Here is a 19,893-nt window from a genome sequence, read left to right as displayed (position 1 = left end):
AGGGTAACACAGCCCTAAACAAAAGGCAGGTCAAGGACCACCTGAAGTTACTACCATTTCCCCCAGAATATAGAATCTTCATAACACTACCCCTTTTTCTTACTTCATTTCCCAATCAATCCCCAGCTTGATATTCAGGACAGCATTCTGAGAACTCATCTTTATGATAAATCAACACAGACCCGTAGGGCATCACAGTTAGAGGTGCTATTCAAAATCTTCTTGCCCAGGGTTGTGCTGTACAGGTGCAAAGCCTACCCAGTCTCACTTGACCCCTGAGGAAACTCCCATCTGAAGAGCAGGCCTAATTTGGAGTGGACCATGACAATAACAAAAGGAGCTGCTTACCTCTCACACTAGTATCACCAGCACCACCGCTAAGAAAACACAACCACCAGCCTTGAGGTTTCTCTAAAATGATGTATTTTAAATAGCCACACACTCAACTTTCCAGCAAAAAATGTAGACATGAAGTCAAGCTGGATAATAGCAAGGCTGGGATCAAAGTCTCTAGACTCGTGCCTCAACCATGTGAAGTGAAAGTGTTAGTAGCTCAGTCATATACGACTCTGTGACCCCCATGGACTGTAGCCCACCAAGCTCCTCTGTCCATAGACTCCTCCAGGCAAGAATACTGGAGTGGAGAGCCATTCCCTTCTCCAGGGGATCTTTCCGACCCAAGGATCGGACCTTAGTCTCCTGCATTGTAGGCATATTCTTTACTGTCTGAGCCACCACAGCAGCCCTGTCTCAACCGTAGAGGATAGTCATACTCCTCTATTCAGAACTCACACCTCTGAGACCATGTTTTCTGATCCAAGGATTAGGCTCCATGGCCTGATAGTGGGATGGGACCTGTGAAAACCCAGGGCAGTATTAGCTGTTGGGAGGACACCACACTGTGCATTTTTTTCTATATACTCTTGCTATTCCTCTCAAAACAGAAGTGTAGGGAAAAAATGCCTTCTCTCTGTGTAGCAATAAATTTTTCAGAATATACAAATAGGTTCCAGCTCACATTTAATAGTGAGGAGAATTCTATCATCTTGGATTCTCTATCTCTGATAAGCAATTATCTCTGATAATTTTTCTTTTTTAGCAATGAGCCCAAGAAAATGATTTTGTTTTTCCTAGGGATTTGACAAACTTAAGCTCTTTGACAGACAAATGCAAGCAAGTTCAGGGCACTTGCAAAAAGAGAGACAATAATCTGGAACCTTGTCTCCTGTTTCTTTAGAGACTAAGCCATTTCCCTTTCCTCCTGAACACACAGGTAGGTTACATTTCCCAGTATCTCTTGCAATCAAGTGTGGCCAACTGACTGAGTTTTCATTTGCCGGGAGGACAGAGAGGACTAGAAAGCGGTTAGGAATAAAAAGACGTTAGATGGAAATAAAGGATGAATAGCAGTATGATTGCCAGAAGAGGCTACCCACCCCCTGCACTGTGATATGTCACTACTTTGACCACTAAAATCAACTGCTTTGGGATCTGAAAGCAAGATACAGAAAGATAATTTGTTAATTAGCAACAAGAGCAGAAGCAGAGACACAGGAAGAAACTGATTTGCACTATCGTTGCAACTCTAAGGCAGGAGGGGTTAGACAGCCCTACCACACAGGAGCCTTGATTCCACAGGGGGTTGTGGTTCTAGGTCTCCCCTGAGGCAGTCAGGGGTCCTTCTCTGTTCTGTCTCAGGGGTTCAGGCAAACAGCAGTGATCCCAATCTGAACAATAGACCTTCATTAAACTGAGTTCACCTGAGTGAGTCTCTCCTTACAGCAAAAGGACTCGTCAATTAGCCAGTAGCCACCTGCTGTTGTGTCTGCTCCACTCTTTGGCCACATGGCTTCACACTTGACCTTGGCTGGCTTCCACTGTTGCCCGTGATCAACAGTCCCTCAAGAGCAGATAAGACCCCTAAAACTAACCCTTTGAAAAATCTCCTAAAATGGTTAGTGTCGGGCTCTCTGCTGGCACAGAATTGCATTGTGTTTTCCATGGTTTAGGGTCACCGTGCTATTATTAAAATCCTTTTATTCGTAGGAGAAAAGTGTGCTGAGCTTAACTCTATGTACCAAACAAATCTGCTTTCATATGTATAGATTTGGACATTTTCAATAATATTAAAATAATAGCACAAATGAGCTTTGAAAAATATTGCTAAACTTACAAAATCTTTAGAATCTCAAGTGTGTTCTGAATTTTCATAAATCTAAGAGTAGAGCTTGGAACCAGATATACCACATACCGACTAATTTAATGCTTACTTTTAATAACAGATGTTACAAACAAGTCACTAAAGGGACTTCAGGCCAAATAAGCTACCATTTTTTAAAGGACATTTTTACTGGAACACAGCCACACCCATTCATGTACTTCTGTCCATGGTTGTTTTATAGAAGAGTGGAGCAGTTGTGGCAAAAATTGTCTGGCCCACAAAGCTAAGACTATTCATTATTTGGCCCTTTGCAGGAAAAAAAAATCAAATCCCTGGATTAGAAGAAATATTATAGTATCCATTTTCTCTATTTCCATAATACTCTCCATTACCATGTCCTCTTCTTTCATCCCCACTATTTCCACAGTGGCCCAGAGACACAGCCCTGCTCCTCTAGGCGTGGCTGCAATCCTCACTACCTCTCCTCCCATTCCTTTCTCACGCTCCGGCCTGAGCCATCAGCCTCAGTCATCTCTTCCCCAGGACCCAATCAGTGAGGCCAACACAAGTACCAAAACGACATGATCCCTAATTTTGACTTTGACAGGTCATTAGCAAAGGAAAGAACCTTCCTAGAATATTACAAAAGCATAAGAGAGATTAGTGATATGTTGACTGAAGTATTTCTTCTGTAAGCACAAAGAGAAAGGTTGGAGGTGAGAAGGAGAAAAATGATGCGGAAAACTAATGCCTTTTGCTATTTATGCTTCTTTTACATGTAATATTTATTTAAAGCATAGTCAGACTTTTCATATTCTTGGGTATGGAGATGGGGCAAGCTCATAAAAATCCACTTATTTAAGGTGGTGGTACCATGAAACAAGGGCTTCCCAAGTGGCTCAGTGATTAAAAAATCCATCTGTAATGTAGGAGACTGGGATTCAGTCCCTAGGTCAGGAAGATTCCCTGGAGAAGGAAATGACAACTCACTCTAGTAATCTTGCCTGGGAAATCCCATGGACAGAGGAGCCTGGCAGCTATGGGGCCACAAAAGAGTCAGATGTGACACAGTGACTAAACACCACCACTACCATGAAACACATGTTACATGATCACCTCCAGAGCAGCTTCAAAGACCAAAAAGACTTGACGTAGCCTCCTACAAGAATAACACTCAACAGTAATATAGAAGTCTCTTCTTGTCCTAAAATGCAATCAAACACTTCTTCAAGGTCATAAACCCAAGTCTAATTGTGATTACCTGGATGAATGCGGACCACATTCAATCCTCAGCCAGATGGGTGTCCTGAAGGCATGGATGTCATTTGGCTGCGCAGATATCTTGCCACGGCTGCTTTTTCCAAATCTGACTGCTAATTGTAATCCCTCCTAAAGAGAAGGCTTTCCTAGCAAAATATGATAGCATTAGCTCCAATCATGTCAATATAATTAAGTTTCAGTCTGTCTGTCATATCATGGATAATGGCTGAGTGGATTTTCATTAAATTTGGAGGCTATGTGTCATATGGTAAAACTAATTTGGGGGACTTACAGGGGGTGGTCATTGCAAAAATGAAGTGGAGTTATTCCCCAGAGCAGCTGCACTGAGGTAAGACAGGAGATCTAGACGTTGCTTGGCTAGAAGAGACAGGCCAGAAATATTTAAATGCCATGACAGACAAAATAAGTGCTGGTTTCTTATGAGTCTCAGACGGAAACTCACAAAGCACACATTCCCAGGGGCAGCTGCTGCTCTACAGTGGGCTGCTTCCCACATGGGCAACTCTACAGAGGATGGCCCTGTGTGCGGAGTGGCATACATTTATTTAGAGACAATTAATAACTGTTGTAACACTTCCAAGGCTGGCTAGTCCTCAGGAATTTAAAGAAGCTACCCTTGTGTATCAGTATTTAAGTAAACAAACTTATAGTGATACCAAGTTTACTACTGAGTTTCCAGTCTGGCAGTGTGTAATCCATTCGCTTATTGTTCAGCTGCTTTTAGTTACAAAGCAGCTGAACAATAATTCTCTTTTCCCTAATACAGGATGGACAATGGTCACAGAATATTTTAGGAGTAAAGTAGATGAATCTGTGTTCCTTGGACACCTAGCCACCAAGCGAAATGTGAAAAGTAAAAGTTATAAAGTTAGGAAATTCAGGTTGATTTCCATTTGGCTACAAATCAGCTTTTTAGTTAATCTTTCTCTTCTTTGGTTGTATCATCTATAAACTGAGGTGAAAACAACCCCTTCTTGATTCAGCCAAGGTTCTTTAGTCACAGGAAAGACGCCTTCCTAAGGGAAAAGGAAGATATGAGCTCAAGGGCAGGAAGCTGGGGCAGGTGTCATGTGACACCTGAACCAGGCAGCAAAATGCCAGCGAAATCCCTGGGATACTTCTCTTCAGGCCTGTTTCTTTCCTATGTGGCTTCCATCAGCCAGCTTTCTTTACTTTGTTAAACACTTGGCGCAAAAATAGCCACTCCACATTTGCAATCCATCCAGGCTTTTAGTTAAAATACTCTGAAACAACAATTTTGTATTAGGTTCACAAGAAAGAAAAATCTGATTGCTCAGCCCAACTTACTTCTGAGTCAGCCACTCACCTCTATAGCCCAATTAGGATTGTGTATGAGAGACACTGGAGAAGGCAATGGCACCCCACTCCAGTACTCTTGCCTGGAAAATCCCATGGATGGAGGAGCCTGGTGGGCTGCAGTCCATGGGGTCGTGAATAGTCGGATATGACTGAGCAACTTCACTTTTATTTTCACTTTCACGCATTGGAGAAAGAAATGGCAACCCACTCCAGTGTTCTTGCCAGGAGAATCCCAGGGACGGGGGAGCCTGGTAGGCTGCTGTTTATGGGGTCGCACAGAGTCGGACACAACTGAAGCGACTTAGCAGCAGCAGCAGCATGAGAGATGCATGTGGCTTCCCTAGTGGTTCAGTGGGTAAAGAATCCGCCTGCATTGCAGGAGATGCAGGAGACATGGGTTCAGTTCCTGGGTTGGGAAGCTCTCCTGGAGGAGGGTATGGCAACCCACTCCAGTATTCTTGCCTGGAGAATCCCAAGGTCAGAGGAGTGTGGCAGGCCACCATGGTCCATAGGATCACAAAAGGTTGGACACGCCTGAAGTGACTGAGCATGCATGCAGGCACGTGAGAGAGGAGAGCAGGGAAGAGGAAGGGGGTTCATATATCGTAAGCAGAGCATGCAAGACTGGGCAGGATGGACTTGCTAAGAAGGAGAAATGGGCTGGGTCTGTGGGAGGATGCTATAGGGTACATATGTACAGATGCTGCCCCACATATGTACAGATGCTGCCCCACCACAGAGGGTCACATAGGTCATACTCTTGAATGACCAGGAATCAGCTGGATGCTCAAAGTAGATCCAAACATGAGAACCATGCTGGTTCCATGCCTACTTCCACACTGTGTTAGCCGAGAGGAATTTGGCGAAAGGTAAGAAAAAGTCCAAAAGACCTGATGTATTAATATGAGAATTTTTTTTACTGGCTCACAGAATTGGACATACAGAGGCAAGGCAGATTTTAGAAATAAACTCTAACTAGGGGCTCCAGTTCTGGCTCCCTGAAATTCTCTGCTGTCTCCATGTGTGAGCTTTCTCTTCAGTCTCATAACAAACAATGGATGCAGTGGTTTCAAGCCTGGTAACCACACAGTACAACATCTAGAAAAAGAGAAGCTGTCTTTTCCTGAGACATTCTCCTAATCGAGAGTAAAGTTTACCTGAGGTCCCCCAAAACCTTCCCTTCTACGTGTGCTTTTTCTAATTAGAACTCATTCATGAATTATTCCTGTGATCAGGAACTGATGAATGCCACAAACTGACAGGCTTATACCTGGGTTCCTACACCGATCGAGGGGCACAAGGGTATGAGAATGGATGTAAAAACATCCCCATTACCCACCATACATCCTCAGCCATCTGATTCCTCTTATAACTGACACAGCAAAATCCATTTGTTTAAGAAAATAGGAAGCTATTTTTTTTAAATAATCCTTTCCAATCAATTATACTTGGAATTCCTTTAGCATGAAGTAAGTAATGTCCACCTACTCTCAGAAACAGGGCTGAACATGTGCATTTAAAATATGAGCACAGAGACAAAAATGACTGACATGAAATTCAGGAGTTTAGATTTGCTGTTAGATAATGAGAAAGAATGGAGCTTCCCTGGTCGCTGAGTGGTAAAGAATCTGCTTGAAAATTCAGGAGATATAGGTTCAATCCTTGGGTTGGGAAAATCCCCTGGAGAAGAAAATGGAAACCTACTCCAGGATTTTTGCCTGGAAAATTCCATAGACAGAAGAGCCTAGTGGATGGGCTACAGTCCATGGGGTTGCAAAGAATTGGACATGATTAAGCAACTTAAAAACAACAACAATGAGAAAGAATAGGAGGAAAATAAAGTACCATATGGGCTTCACAGGTGGCTTAGCTGATAAAGAATCTGCCTGCAATGCAGGAGACCCAGATTCGATCCCCAGGTTGGGAAGATCCCTTGGAGAAAGGAATGGCTACCCTCTCCAGTATTCTTGCCTGGAGAAGGCAAGAATGGACAGAGGAGCCTTGTGGGCTATAGTCCATGCAGTCACAAAGACATGCAGGGCTAGCCCAATCACAAGTGATGGAGCAGTACAAAAACACTAAATAGGGACATAATCTAAACAGTCTACCAGTGACCTTGGAGTCCCTATAATGAGTCCTCCCCAACAGGCTTGGGAATCAGCTTTTTGTGACATCCTCCATGAGGCAACACCTCAAAGGCAAGTTAAAAGGATGAAGGGAGGTGTCCAGACCCACTGGAGCAAGACCTGAGGGACATGATGGCCAACCTTACAAATGACAACATCTTACTGAAGATTGGTCCTGACTATGTTCATGCATGGAAAGATTGGCCTTCAGTCTTGATAGAGAAACAGCTCAACCTACTTGTAATGCAGACACATGATGCTCTGTGTACTAACCACTGAGGCAGCAAATACATATCAAAGAGCATATTTTGGGAAAAAATTCTTCCCAGGCAACTTTCTTTCCCTCAAACTTTTTAAGATTCCCAGTGTCCAGGACACACAAGAACTTGATAATTTACTAAAGTATGTAGTTCTTCTTCCATAAGAGTCTTGGAATACATGCTATAACTTTGGGATTTTGTCTTTATACACTGGTAAACTGCCAAACATTCAAGTTTTTCCTGGACCTCTCAGACAAGTCACAAATGTCATCTTTTCTCTGTTTCTTCATCAATCAATCCTGTCCACATCTGCAGTCCAGTGAAGCAGAACCGCTGTGGAAGAGCTGAGAGCAGGTAAGGCTGCCCTGTGCCTGTGATGAGCACCCGAGCAACATTCGTAGATAATCAGCACCAAAGGCAAAACTTGGGCACACATCTGTGGACAAAGAGAGCCACCAGCAAAGTCAAGCATCAGCTCCTGTCTGTGTTTCTACCACGAAGGGTAATTATTAATATTCGAAAGTATGAGCCAGTGCCTGGGAATGTCAATGTAGAGGGGCATCACACCATCAGACAAAAACTCAAAAACTCAGGAGTCAGACCAAACTTAGAGAAGCATCTAGTGTTTCATTTATAACATGAAGATGATTGTATCCCCCTAATAATACTGAATGGGGAGAAATGTCAGATAATATATTAAAAATTCATCATTCAGCCTCTGACCTGGTCAGCATTCAAAACAGTAGTATTATTATTTTGATAAATAATGCCTAAAAGGTCCCTCCTTAAAGACACAGCCCTATGATAATTCACCCATGATTGTGAAATTAAACTAACTTCTACTGACTAGGCAATAAGAAATAAAAAGGGATCCTTGAGAGGCATGGGATGGATGACCCCTGTTGTCAAATACTCTGTGTCACCCTAACAAAGGGCTAACATTTGACAATGGCTGTGCCTATGCCACCCTGTGAATGAATAAGTAATCTCCTAAAACTGTTCTTAACCGAAGTTTAGCATCCGTGATAATGATAATACACATACACTTCTATAAGCAGGACGTCTCCTGGGTTGATTTTTAAAATAAAAAAAAAAAGGTGAAGGGAATGGCAGTCCACTCCAGTATTCTTGCCTGGAGAATTCCATGGACAGAGAAACCTGGCAAGTTACAGTCCATAAGCAAGGAGTCGGACACAACTGAGGGGCTAACACACACACAAAGGTGAAGTGGAGTGGTGTTTGGAGGAGAGCAGGAGAACAAACGGAGAAGGCGACGGCACCCCACTCCAGTACTCTTGCCTGGAAAATCCCATGTGCAGAGGAGCCTGGTAGGCTGCAGTCCATGGGGTCGCTAAGAGTCGGGCACGACTGAGCGACTTCACTTTCACTTTTCACTTTCACACACTGGAGAAGGAAATGCCAACCCACTCCAGTGTTCTTGCCTGGAGAATCGCAGGGACAGTGGAGCCTGGTGGGCTGCCGTCTATGGGGTCGCACAGAGTTGGACACGACTGAAGCGACTTAGCAGCAACAGCAGCAGCAGCAGCAGCAGGAGAACAAAGGTACTTCAACGTGCAGATGATTTTAAAAATGCAGTATCCAGAGGAGAGGTGTGAGGTGGGATAGAAAGGAGACATGCTTATATCAATTATTTTAATCACTCATCTGAGTGTCTGGTCATTTTGATTCCCAGTGTCATGAAGCATCTTTGGGGAACTGCTTCACTCAGGATCACTCATCAAAACTTTCCTATTCACACAGCTCCCAAATTCAAGCTCACAAGAGAAATTAGGGTAAAGAGAGAGATATGAGGAAAAATAATGCAGAGGAAGCATGACTGCTGCATCTGGCTAAGCAAGAGGTGCACTGCATCATTCCAGGAGGAGCATTCTAATCAAAGTGCATGTCAAAAGCACCCCTATTGAGGTGGACCTGCTTGTACATAATTACCAGCAGAGGTCTTGTAAATTGCCAGCGATACTGTGAGACACCTGTGCCAACATGGTGCCTGTAACTAACGAACACATCTGATCAACCAGCACCGCCGGCTTCAGGGCTGCTTTGTGACTTTGGATCTCTGTTAAATTTTCCCAGGATCCACACATCATAGAGTATGGGGAGAAAGAGTTCTATTCTAACCATGTCCGCATCTCTTTGTCATGAAATCACAGTTCTTTGTTTGTCTAATTGGACCTAGAGTAAAATCACACACCCATCAAGAAAGTACAACAATAAGCTGTTTGGCTTTAACCTAAAGTCTAGGCATGGTCCATGAAGCATATATCCCCACTAGCTGAAGCCACCAAAAGCCATGGATGGAATAGCTCATTCCTCAACTGATAACGGATGTCACAGAAAAAAGTATTCAACTTTTGAAGGACTTAACTTGGGAATGACCAATTAAAAACCACGATACAGAAGAAATTTGTTATACAGGAAAAGGTTAGTGACACACTTTCTGAATTGAGATCAAGAATGATTCTTAGAATCTAATCAGTATTTTTGTTTGTTGTTATAGCTATTACTTAAAAACAACAGGAATCCACCATCAGATAAACACTAATAATACATCCAATGGAAATTGTAATTGATTCTGTTCTAGAAGGCACTAGGATCAACAAATTTCATTTATGTAGGATCCTGTTGCTTTGACTCATGGCTGGATGGGAAACTAACTATTTTAATAAAATCTAATTCTACAGGGAAAAAACATCTTCCTCCTAGATTTATGCCTCAGTTAGTGAGAGAATAAGTTTGACAGAGCCATTATATGTTCTTCTATATACATAGCTATTTTCACTGAAGTTACTTCAAGATGTTTTCCTTCCATAGCAATGGAGAAATTTTTTTTCCAAAAAATTAAAAATAGGAAATTGCTGCCATAAAACATATATATCGCAAAAGACTCATATTCTGCATTTTTCTTAAACCACTTACCATAAAACCTTCATTTTTTTATGGCCAACTCAGTACTGATTTCATGATTTGCAGCCAGAAACAACTGATTTCACAGCATCAGGCAGGCATAAATCTTAAGAACCTAAGTTCTGAATCCCAAAGCAGTGCTCAGAGATACAAATGAGATTTCTCCCCATAAACTGTGACTTGTGTGCAGCTTTGATTAAAAGGAACAAAAGTGAGAAAATGACAACTGTGTCCACCTTTTCCACCACTTAGCAAAACGTTCAAAATATTTTTTTTACTGGGAGTGGACTCACTCAAATGCTGTTATCTGGGAACAGTGACACATTTTCCAAAGGAGAAGTGAAGCCTTCCCCGTCAGGTCACTCACAGAGGCCAACATTTATTGTATCGTGTGTCTCTCTTTAAGAAAGATATGACATGCTAGAATAGGGTCCACATGATAATGATCAGGATGGTGAAAGTTATGGGATTCCAACGCAGAGGATGGCTGGATTAGTTCAGGCTGTTCACTTTGCATGAGGATAGATGGTGGGGTAGAAGGTAAGAATGACCCTTCTATTTTAATAGCTCTCACTTTAAAAGAAGGGTTAGATTTAGTGTGGATGATATAAATCGCCACAGCCAGAAAGGTATGGAAAATAAAAAAGAAGCTTTATGATTGAGGATGTGATGAACTCATTGATGAACATCTAACAGTTTAGCAACCAACAGGTAGATTGCTGGTAGCATCTGTAAACGCGGATGTGGTGGACTGACATGGGTGAGGCCAGATGTGAGTACTCAGTGAAGAGACAGACACCAGGAGTATGCAATTATCACCTCAGATTCTCAGACTAAAGTGGAGAGAGTCTGGCCCCATAGGAAATATTCTCCATTTTATATCAGTGAAGAGAAAAAGGGTGGGTGCAAATGAAGACAATGCGATGGGTCTAAATTGAGGAATGATGAGATGGTGGTTGGGGTTCTCTGTGGCAGCAAAGAGTAGAGACTGTCCTGTCTTCTGCAGTCCTCATGATGCAGGCAGAGCTCCAGGGATACAAGAATGTGAGAGAAGACAAGTTTTATAGCAAAGGGATTAGGCATGTGAGAAGGTGATGCCAGTGCTCTGGCTTGACGGGTAGGGTAACCAAGGGCCATCTCAGAGCGCTGGCGGCCTCCAGTACACTAGAGACCAAGAGTAGACTAATGAATTTCAATTCACTTAGTTCTTCTGCGTCAACTCTCTCATCCAGTAACATCAATGCCCAGCTGTAAAATCTATGACATCCATGTGTCTGAAAAATCACAACGCTGGGAAAGCTGGAAAGTTGTCTCTTTCTAAGACCACGTCTAAGTGGACAGGAATGGGTATTGACCCAAAGCCCTAAACCCTTGCAGCGGGGTCAAATTCTACAAACTCGATGTGGGCTCAGATCATTCTGTGAAAAGCAGAACTGCTCTCAGGACATATACCCAATACTGGTCACTTTCTGTTTCCACCGGACAGCCTGAATAGTTACTAGTTTACTCTGAGGATTCTGGGACACGACTGCTCAAGGAATCTGTGCATGAGAAAAGTGCAAATGTAAAAAATCGGTGGCAAGTCATCTTGCCAATTGCTGTCCTTCCTTCCCTTTTCTCTCTCGACTTTCTGATCTTTTATTCTATTCCATGTCTTGACTAATTGTCCCTCCCCATGAAGAGATGGATAAAAATCCAGAAATAAGGAGGTACTAACGACTAGGTATAAAATAAATAAGTTATAAGGAGGTAATGTACAGCACAGGGAATACAGTCAATATTTTATAATAACTTTGTACAGAGTGTATTTATTAAAATAAAAAAGTTACTATGTCATACATTTGAAACCAATATAATATTGTAAGTAAGCTATATGTCAATTAAAAAAAAAAGACCATTCAAAAACAAACAAACAAAAAAAACACTTCCAGTTACATATTGAGAAGCACCAACTTCAAGCCTGCTTGTCTGATCTTTCCAGTGCTTTGGAGTGACAACAGAATTTACAAACTCCATGGACAGATAATAAGATGGCCAGTTTGGGCATTTGAAACCTAGGATTTGGATAAAGACAGATTAGGAACAGCCACATGAGTATGATAAACAACTGGGTTTTTCTGAGTCCAAGCCAGGCAAATTTTACCCCCAAAGTATCAGTAAGAATCAGTCTAAATGAAATCACCAAGAAACAAAATCTCATTCTCTTTCACATTTCACCATCTCTAAGGGGGCTTCCCTAGTGGTTCAGATGGTAAAGAGTCTACCCGCAGTGCAGGAGACCTTAGTTTGATCCCTGGGTCACAAAGATCCTCTGGAGAAGGCAACGTCAACCAGCTCCAATATTCTGGCCTAGAGAATTCCATGAACGTAGTGGCCTGGCAGTCCATGGGGCTGCAAAGAGTCAGACACAACTGAGCGACTAACTGACTCACCAAGCAGCAATAAGAAGCACTGATGCTATACACACACATATTCAAGAAGGTCATTTGATGAAATTTGAGGTCATGGCCCTAGAGATCCAGGCATAAAGTCATCGCTGCCCAACAGGGAACGTCGTATGATAAAGGGATGGCATACACTGTCCCTTGAGCTTTTCTTGCACACCTTTAACAAAGCCAGCTTCTTAGGATTTATGCTACAGCCAAGTAATTCACTTGTGACAACAGAGTCAAGCGGTATAAAGAACCCAGGACTGGATTTTGGAAGACTTGAGCTCTAGTTTTATCTTTGCCACTGACTAGCTATGCTATTTCAGGGGAGTCATGAAATAGCATATGCTATTTCCTGCTCTCCAGAGGGGTTTATGTTGCTTCATCCTAATTTTTAAGATCTGAGTCTTTAGGAGTAAATTCTGAGTCACCTCATTTTGTCATTTAGAAATAAAATTCGCAAATAGGATAACATGGACAACAAATTTAATATCTAAATAATAAACAAGGAAATTATATTTGGAATAGGGCAATGTAAGTGACTGATGAATAGTAAAGATAAATTTGAAATCAGAAAGATCTCTGTGAGTTTGATTTATTGTCAAGGTGAGATTTGCTCTGCATGTGAATAGAATTAGGTGGCACTAGTGTTAAAGAACCTGCCTGCCAATGCAAGAGATATGAGATGCTGGTTCGATCCCTAAGGAAGGAAGGTCCCCTGGAGGAGGACATGGAAACCCACTCCAGTATTCTCACCTGTAGAATCCCATAGACAGAGGAGCCTGGAGGGCTACAGTCCATAGCACCACAAAGACTCAGGCATGGCTGAAGCAACTTAGCACACATACATGCATGAATAGAACTGGGGACACTGGAAGGCAGAGGTGAAATTAACTGAAAAATACAAAGGCTAGACCAGGATGGTTAGACGATCGGGGGTACCTGTGGCTGATTTTCTAGCTTGGCTTTTGTCATCCATGCTTTTCTCCTACTTCCTATCTCACCATATTATTGTCCAAGTGGCAAATGTCCCTAATGTTTTGATTCAGGCAATGTAAATTGCCACTGGTTTTCTCTCCATGATCATGGTGTGTCAGAGGCACACTGGGTAGAAATGGTGGGGTGGGGGGGGAAAGCCTTCCAGGAATCTGAGGACTAAGCCTTCCCAAAAACCATTGGTTTTATTATAAGGCAATTTGGAAAAAAAAGCAAACTTCCATATAAAGCCATACAACTAGGGATGATTAAACCTGTATGATTAAATTCCAGAAATTAAAAACCTATGAAAAGCAGTCTAGCAAAATGATTTCTCTTGCACACATTTTGATAATCAATCTGAATGCTCTTTAGCAGACCAATACCACTTCACCTTGTTGATGTCTACAACAAGGAGAATCAAACTCAGGTATCACAGTGGCTGATCCATTTTTCTCTTCTTTCATGAAATTTTTGACAATTCAAGGGAAGAGGTACAGATGGAAGAAAGGGCCTGGATGCCAGGAAATTAGCCTAGCAGGAATGAGCAGCTTACAAAGAAGAGATCTACACTTAACCTGAATTTTTCTAACAGTCAATGGATTGGCAGTCATCTTTCACTCAATCATTCCTGGGATATAGTGACCTCATGAGGCTGAACAGAATTGTAAGCCCCCATCTGGGAGAAGCATTGTGAGAAATTCCTGTCCAACCTGTGAGCTGACCTGAGATCACCATACTAGCTCCAATAGCAAGAGAAAGCAGATTGGAGCCTTGGAGCAAATAGCCAAAAATCTGCAGCTCCTCCGATAATAATGGAGAAGTGTACATGGCAAACCAAATGCTTGGATGTGCCATCTAAATCCAAGCCATTCCTAAAGGTGATGAGGCTCTAAAAACTAATAGTAAGGAAGAAGAGCTATAGATGGGGAGAGAAGACATAATCATTCATAATTATAGGCACTGTTTTAATTTTTCTTCATAATCATAAAATAATAGAGCATCTTACAATTCATGTCCCTTAGATTTGATTAAACACAGTATAATTATATTTTTAAAGTCATTAAGAGTCTATGGGAGCTCCAGATTTTTCCCTATAGGGTTTAGAGCTACCAGTTAAGTTGGAGGGATGAAAGCAGTAGGAGAGGGTGTTTGAGTAATTTGTCCTGAAACAATGCTCACATAGCAAGCTCACAATTTTAACTTAGATTTTCACTTGGGGATCTTTGTGGGAAAACTGATGTAGATCGGGGGACTGACTTGTCTTGAAGTTACATCTGCATGGCAAAGCTACCAATGTTACTTTAACTGTGTTTATTTGGGAGATTTGAGGCAACAGGGGGCTTTCTTCTCCCTAAACACTCCTTCTGAGAAAGGGTTGGGGGAGAGATAAAGAGGGAAGGCTTGGATCTAGAAATGCTATCATGCCTAGTCTGAAAATCCTTCATCAAGAGACTCAACCTCAGTTAAGATATCAAGATATTAGTTGTATTAAAAAGGGGGGTGGGTATTTATTTTTATTTTATTTTACTTTTAATAAAAGGAATAAAAGTTTTTTTAAAAATGCTTCAGAATCCAGTTCATGCTCCCTAGCCAGACATTACAAGCCTTCCAGGATGTACATCTGCCCATCTCCCCTCCCCAGTGATCAACCTTTCTTTGACTTCTTTCCTTTTCTAATGTTAGTCTCCTTAACAAGAAGGTTAATCTCTTCATATTTACATATATTTAAGGGGACGACAGTAGATAAGATGGTTGGATGGCATCAGCGACTCAATGGACACGAGTTTGAGTAAACTCCAGGAGTTGGTGATGGACAGGGAGGCCTGGCATGCTGCAATCCACGGGGTCGCAAAGTGTTGGACACAACTGAGCGACTGAACAGAACTGAACTGAAATCATGTCCATCTTTTACAGTCCAATTTGCCTGTCAGCTTCTTAATGACAAACCTTTGATTTTTTCAAGATGGCCATAGTGTCTGCCATCTTAGAAAATCAGTAGAGAAAATACATGCCTCTCCAGCTCTCTTATAGCATTTACCTATATTGCGTTGCCTTAGAGAAGGGATGGACTACCCACTCCAGTATTCTTTTCTGGAGAATTCCATAAAGACAGGGGAGCCTGACAGACTAGAGTCAATGGAGTCTCAAAGAGTCAAGCACGACTGAGCAACTAACATTTTCACTATCTTATGTTGCAATTAAGTCCCTTTTTTTTATGCTAGGCTGAAATAACCTTAGACAAAAAAAAAAATTTCCCCCCCAACTTCTTGTAGACATCTCAACTTAGATCAAAGATGGTGGCATTCAGCTGTGTTGGGCATTTCTAATAGCATGATGGAGGAGGGTATGAGAGCAGTTTCTCTGCAAAATGAACTGGAGAGAGATTCCTCAGAGGGAACCCATTCTGAGGTAAAAAGAACTTCAGACAGCCTACCTGATCACAGTAAGAAAGCCTCTGTCTTTGAAAGAGAAGAGCAGATCTATACTTAATTTTCAGAACTTGTGAACCTGATTCACAGTTATATGGACCTGGTAGGCTTAAAACAACGGAGAAGGCAGTGGCACCCCACTCCAGTACTCTTGCCTGGAAAATCCCATGGCTGAAGGAGCCTGGTGGGCTGCAGTCCATGGGGTCACTAACGACTGAGCGACTTCACTTTCACTGTTCACTTGCATGCATTGGAGAAGGAAATGGCAACCCACTCCAGTGTTCTTGCCTGGAGAATCCCAGGGACGGGGGAGCCTGGTGGGCTGCCGTCTATGGGGTCGCACAGAGTCGGACACGACTGAAGCGACTTAGTGGCAGCAGGCTTAAAACAAACAAAACAGAAAGAGATGTGACTGCCAACAAAACCTTAAGGTATTGATATTGAGATACTCTCATATGGAAACTGTGTAACCTTAGAAGACTATGGAAGCATTCCCTATACTTTCTACTTCTGATGAGAGACATATACATGGTACATGGCAGACAACACCACCCAGGAATAAGGGCGCCAAAGATGCAGCAAATACACAATAGAAACCACTGGAGGGTGTGACAGCAGTGCCCAGAAACATGGGTGACATCCCAAGGACGGAAAACACTGTGGCCAACTGAAAGCTCTCCCCCTCTCTACACCTGTGTGTGTGTGTGTGTGTGTATTCTCCATCCCCAGCTTCCTAGAATCATTAAACATTTTTGACACATTCAAGAAGTCTACTGTATTAATACATATGATGCAATATACAAAAATATTTATATATATAATACATATACTGGGCTACCCTTGTAGCTCCGCCGGTAAAGAATCTGCCTGCAATGCAGAAGACCCCAGTTCGATCCCTGGGTTGGGAAGATCCCTTGAAGAAGGGAATGACAACCCACTCCAATATTCTTCCCTGGAGAATTCCATGGACAGAGAAACCTAGTGGGCTACATGAGGTTGCAAAAAGTCAGTCACAACTGAGCGACTCTCACTCTCAATATATACATTATATTATAATAATAAATTATACTAGATTATATTAACATATATAAATGTACTATAGGTCTATGGTATTAATATATATTATGTAACATACATATATTAATATGTATATCAATACATGTATTATGCAATATGTATTAATAGAGTAGACTTCTGTACTGTATTACAATTTATTATATTAATATATAATATTTATATATTAATATAATAAATAACCTCTTGAATTTATATATATATAATATATATATATAATATATAACCTCTTAGATGCATCAAAAATGTTTGATGATTCCAGGTGGCTGTGGACGCAAAAGCACAGTGAATTTTCTTTCCAGGTGTCAGGCATAGACTTATGCCTTAGAGTCTTGATGCCAGAAGAAGAGAAAAAGTAATTTACTTAAACAGTCAACTTTTTTTTTTTTTTAATTTTAGTTTTTTTATTTTTAAATTTTAAAATCTTTAATTCTTACATGCATTCCCAAACATGAACCCCCTCCCACCTCCCTCCCCATAACATCTTTCTGGGTCATCCCCATACACCAGCCCCAAGCATGCTGCATCCTGCGTCAGACATAGACTGGCGATTCAATTCACATGATAGTATACATGTTAGAATGTCATTCTCCCAAATCATCCCACCTCTCCTCTCCTCTGAGTCCAAAAGTCCGTTATACACATCTGTGTCTCTTTCCCTGTCTTGCATACAGGGTCGTCATTGCTATCTTCCTAAATTCCATATATATGTGTTAGTATACTGTATTGGTGTTTTTCTTTCTGGCTTACTTCACTCTGTATAATCGGCTCCAGTTTCATCCATCTCATCAGAACTGATTCAAATGAATTCTTTTAACGGCTGAGTAATACTCCATTGTGTATATGTACCACAGCTTTCTTATCCATTCATCTGCTGATGGACATCTAGGTTGTTTCCATGTCCTGGCTATTATAAACAGTGCTGCGATGAACATTGGGGTACATGTGTCTCTTTCAATTCTGGTTTCTCGGTGTGTATGCCCAGAAGTGGGATTGCTGGGTCATAAGGTAGTTCTATTTGCAATTTTTAAGGAATCTCACACTGTTCTCCATAGTGGCTGTACTAGTTTGCATTCCCACCAACAGTGTAGGAGGTTCCCTTTTCTCCACACCCTCTCCAGCATTTATTGCTTGCAGATTTTATCCAAATTGGAAAAGAAGAAGTAAAACTCTCACTGTTTGTAGATGACATGATCCTCTACATGGAAAACCCTAAAGACTCCACCAGAAAATTACTAGAGCTCATCAATGAATATAGTAAAGTTGCAGGATATAAAATCAACACACAGAAATCCTTGCATTCCTATACACGAATAATGAGAAAGTAGAAAAGAAATTAAGGAAACAATTCCATTCACCATTGCAACGAAAAGAATAAAATACTTAGGAATATATCTACCTAAAGAAACTAAAGACCTATATATAGAAAACTATAAAACACTGATGAAAGAAATCAAGAGACACTAATAGATGGAGAAATATACCATGTTCATGGATTGGAAGAATCAATATAGTGAAAATGAGTATACTACCCAAAGCAATTTACAAATTCAATGCAATCCCTATCAAGCTACCAGCCACATTTTCACAGAACTAGAACAAATAATTTCAAGATTTGTATGGAAATACAAAAATCCTCGAATAGCCTAAGCAATCTTGAGAAAGAAGAATGGAACTGGAGGAATCAACTTGCCTGACTTCAGGCTCTACTACAAAGCCACAGTCATCAAGACAGTATGGTACTGGCACAAAGACAGACATATAGATCAATGGAACAAAATAGAAAGCCCAGAGATAAATCCACACATATGGACACCTTATCTTTGACAAAGGAGGCAAGAATATACAATGGAGTAAAGACAATCTCTTTAACAAGTGGTGCTGGGAAAACTGGTCAACCACTTGTAAAAGAATGAAACTAGATCACTTTCTAACACCGCACACAAAAATAAACTCAAAATGGATTAAAGATCTAAATGTAAGATCAGAAACTATAAAACTCCTAGAGGAGAACATAGGCAAAACTCTCTCCGACATAAATCACAGCAGGATCCTCTATGATCCACCTCCCAGAATTCTGGAAATAAAAGCAAAAATAAACAAATGGGATCTAATTAAAATTAAAAGCTTCTGCACAACAAAGGAAAATATAAGCAAGGTGAAAAGACAGCCTTCTGAATGGGAGAAAATCATAGCAAATGAAGCAACTGACAAACAACTAATCTCAAAAATATACAAGCAACTTCTGCAGCTCAATTCCAGAAAAATAAACGACCCAATCAAAAATGGGCCAAAGAACTAAATAGACATTTCTCCAAAGAAGACATACGGATGGCTAACAAACACATGAAAAGATGCTCAACATCACTTATTATTAGAGAAATGCAAATCAAAACCACAATGAGGTACCACTTCACACCAGTCAGAATGGCTGCAATCCAAAAATCTGCAAACAGTCAACTTTTAAAAACAGTTTTACAGGAAGGGATGTAGAATGTACTCTCAGCATTACCTCAGTTGAAATACAGCTAAGGTATTAAAGTGAGGAAACTTCGGAAGATATTTTCCTGCTTGTTTGTGGGTTGGTGGGTTTTTGTTTTGTTTTCTTTCAGCTTAATGGACTGTAAGTCAAGGAATAAACATACATCTGTTATATCATAAAAACGTAAACAGAAGACATAAGATGCAGAGTAATTAAAAGTAAAATTGAATAGAGAAACTTACGCAGTTACATTAAATGGAGAGAAAATAGAGGTATTTAATGAAAAGAGTGCTGATTATGAAACTAAAGGGCTAGAAATAAAAACTAGGATTACAGACACTTAAAAGAGTGAGATTTAGTCATAAACTTCATGTTTATTATGTAGAGAATTTTCTGTTAACCAAACCTCTTTCTAAATCTAGGCATTA

The 19,893-nt window shown here is 41.1% G+C and overlaps 1 protein-coding gene across 4 annotated transcripts in view; it reads right to left on the bottom strand.

Annotated features, from left to right (window-relative positions):
- CTNNA2 (catenin alpha 2) overlaps positions 1 to 19,893 on the bottom strand; it is a 1,404,594-nt gene that overhangs the window by 504,240 nt on the left and 880,461 nt on the right. The window lies entirely within an intron of this gene.

Source organism: Ovis aries, chromosome 3 (genome assembly GCF_016772045.2).
Source record: "Ovis aries strain OAR_USU_Benz2616 breed Rambouillet chromosome 3, ARS-UI_Ramb_v3.0, whole genome shotgun sequence".
Classification (NCBI taxonomy): domain Eukaryota; kingdom Metazoa; phylum Chordata; class Mammalia; order Artiodactyla; family Bovidae; genus Ovis; species Ovis aries.
The sequence above is the reverse complement of the archived record's forward strand: the minus strand, read 5'-3'. Positions and strand labels throughout refer to the sequence as shown.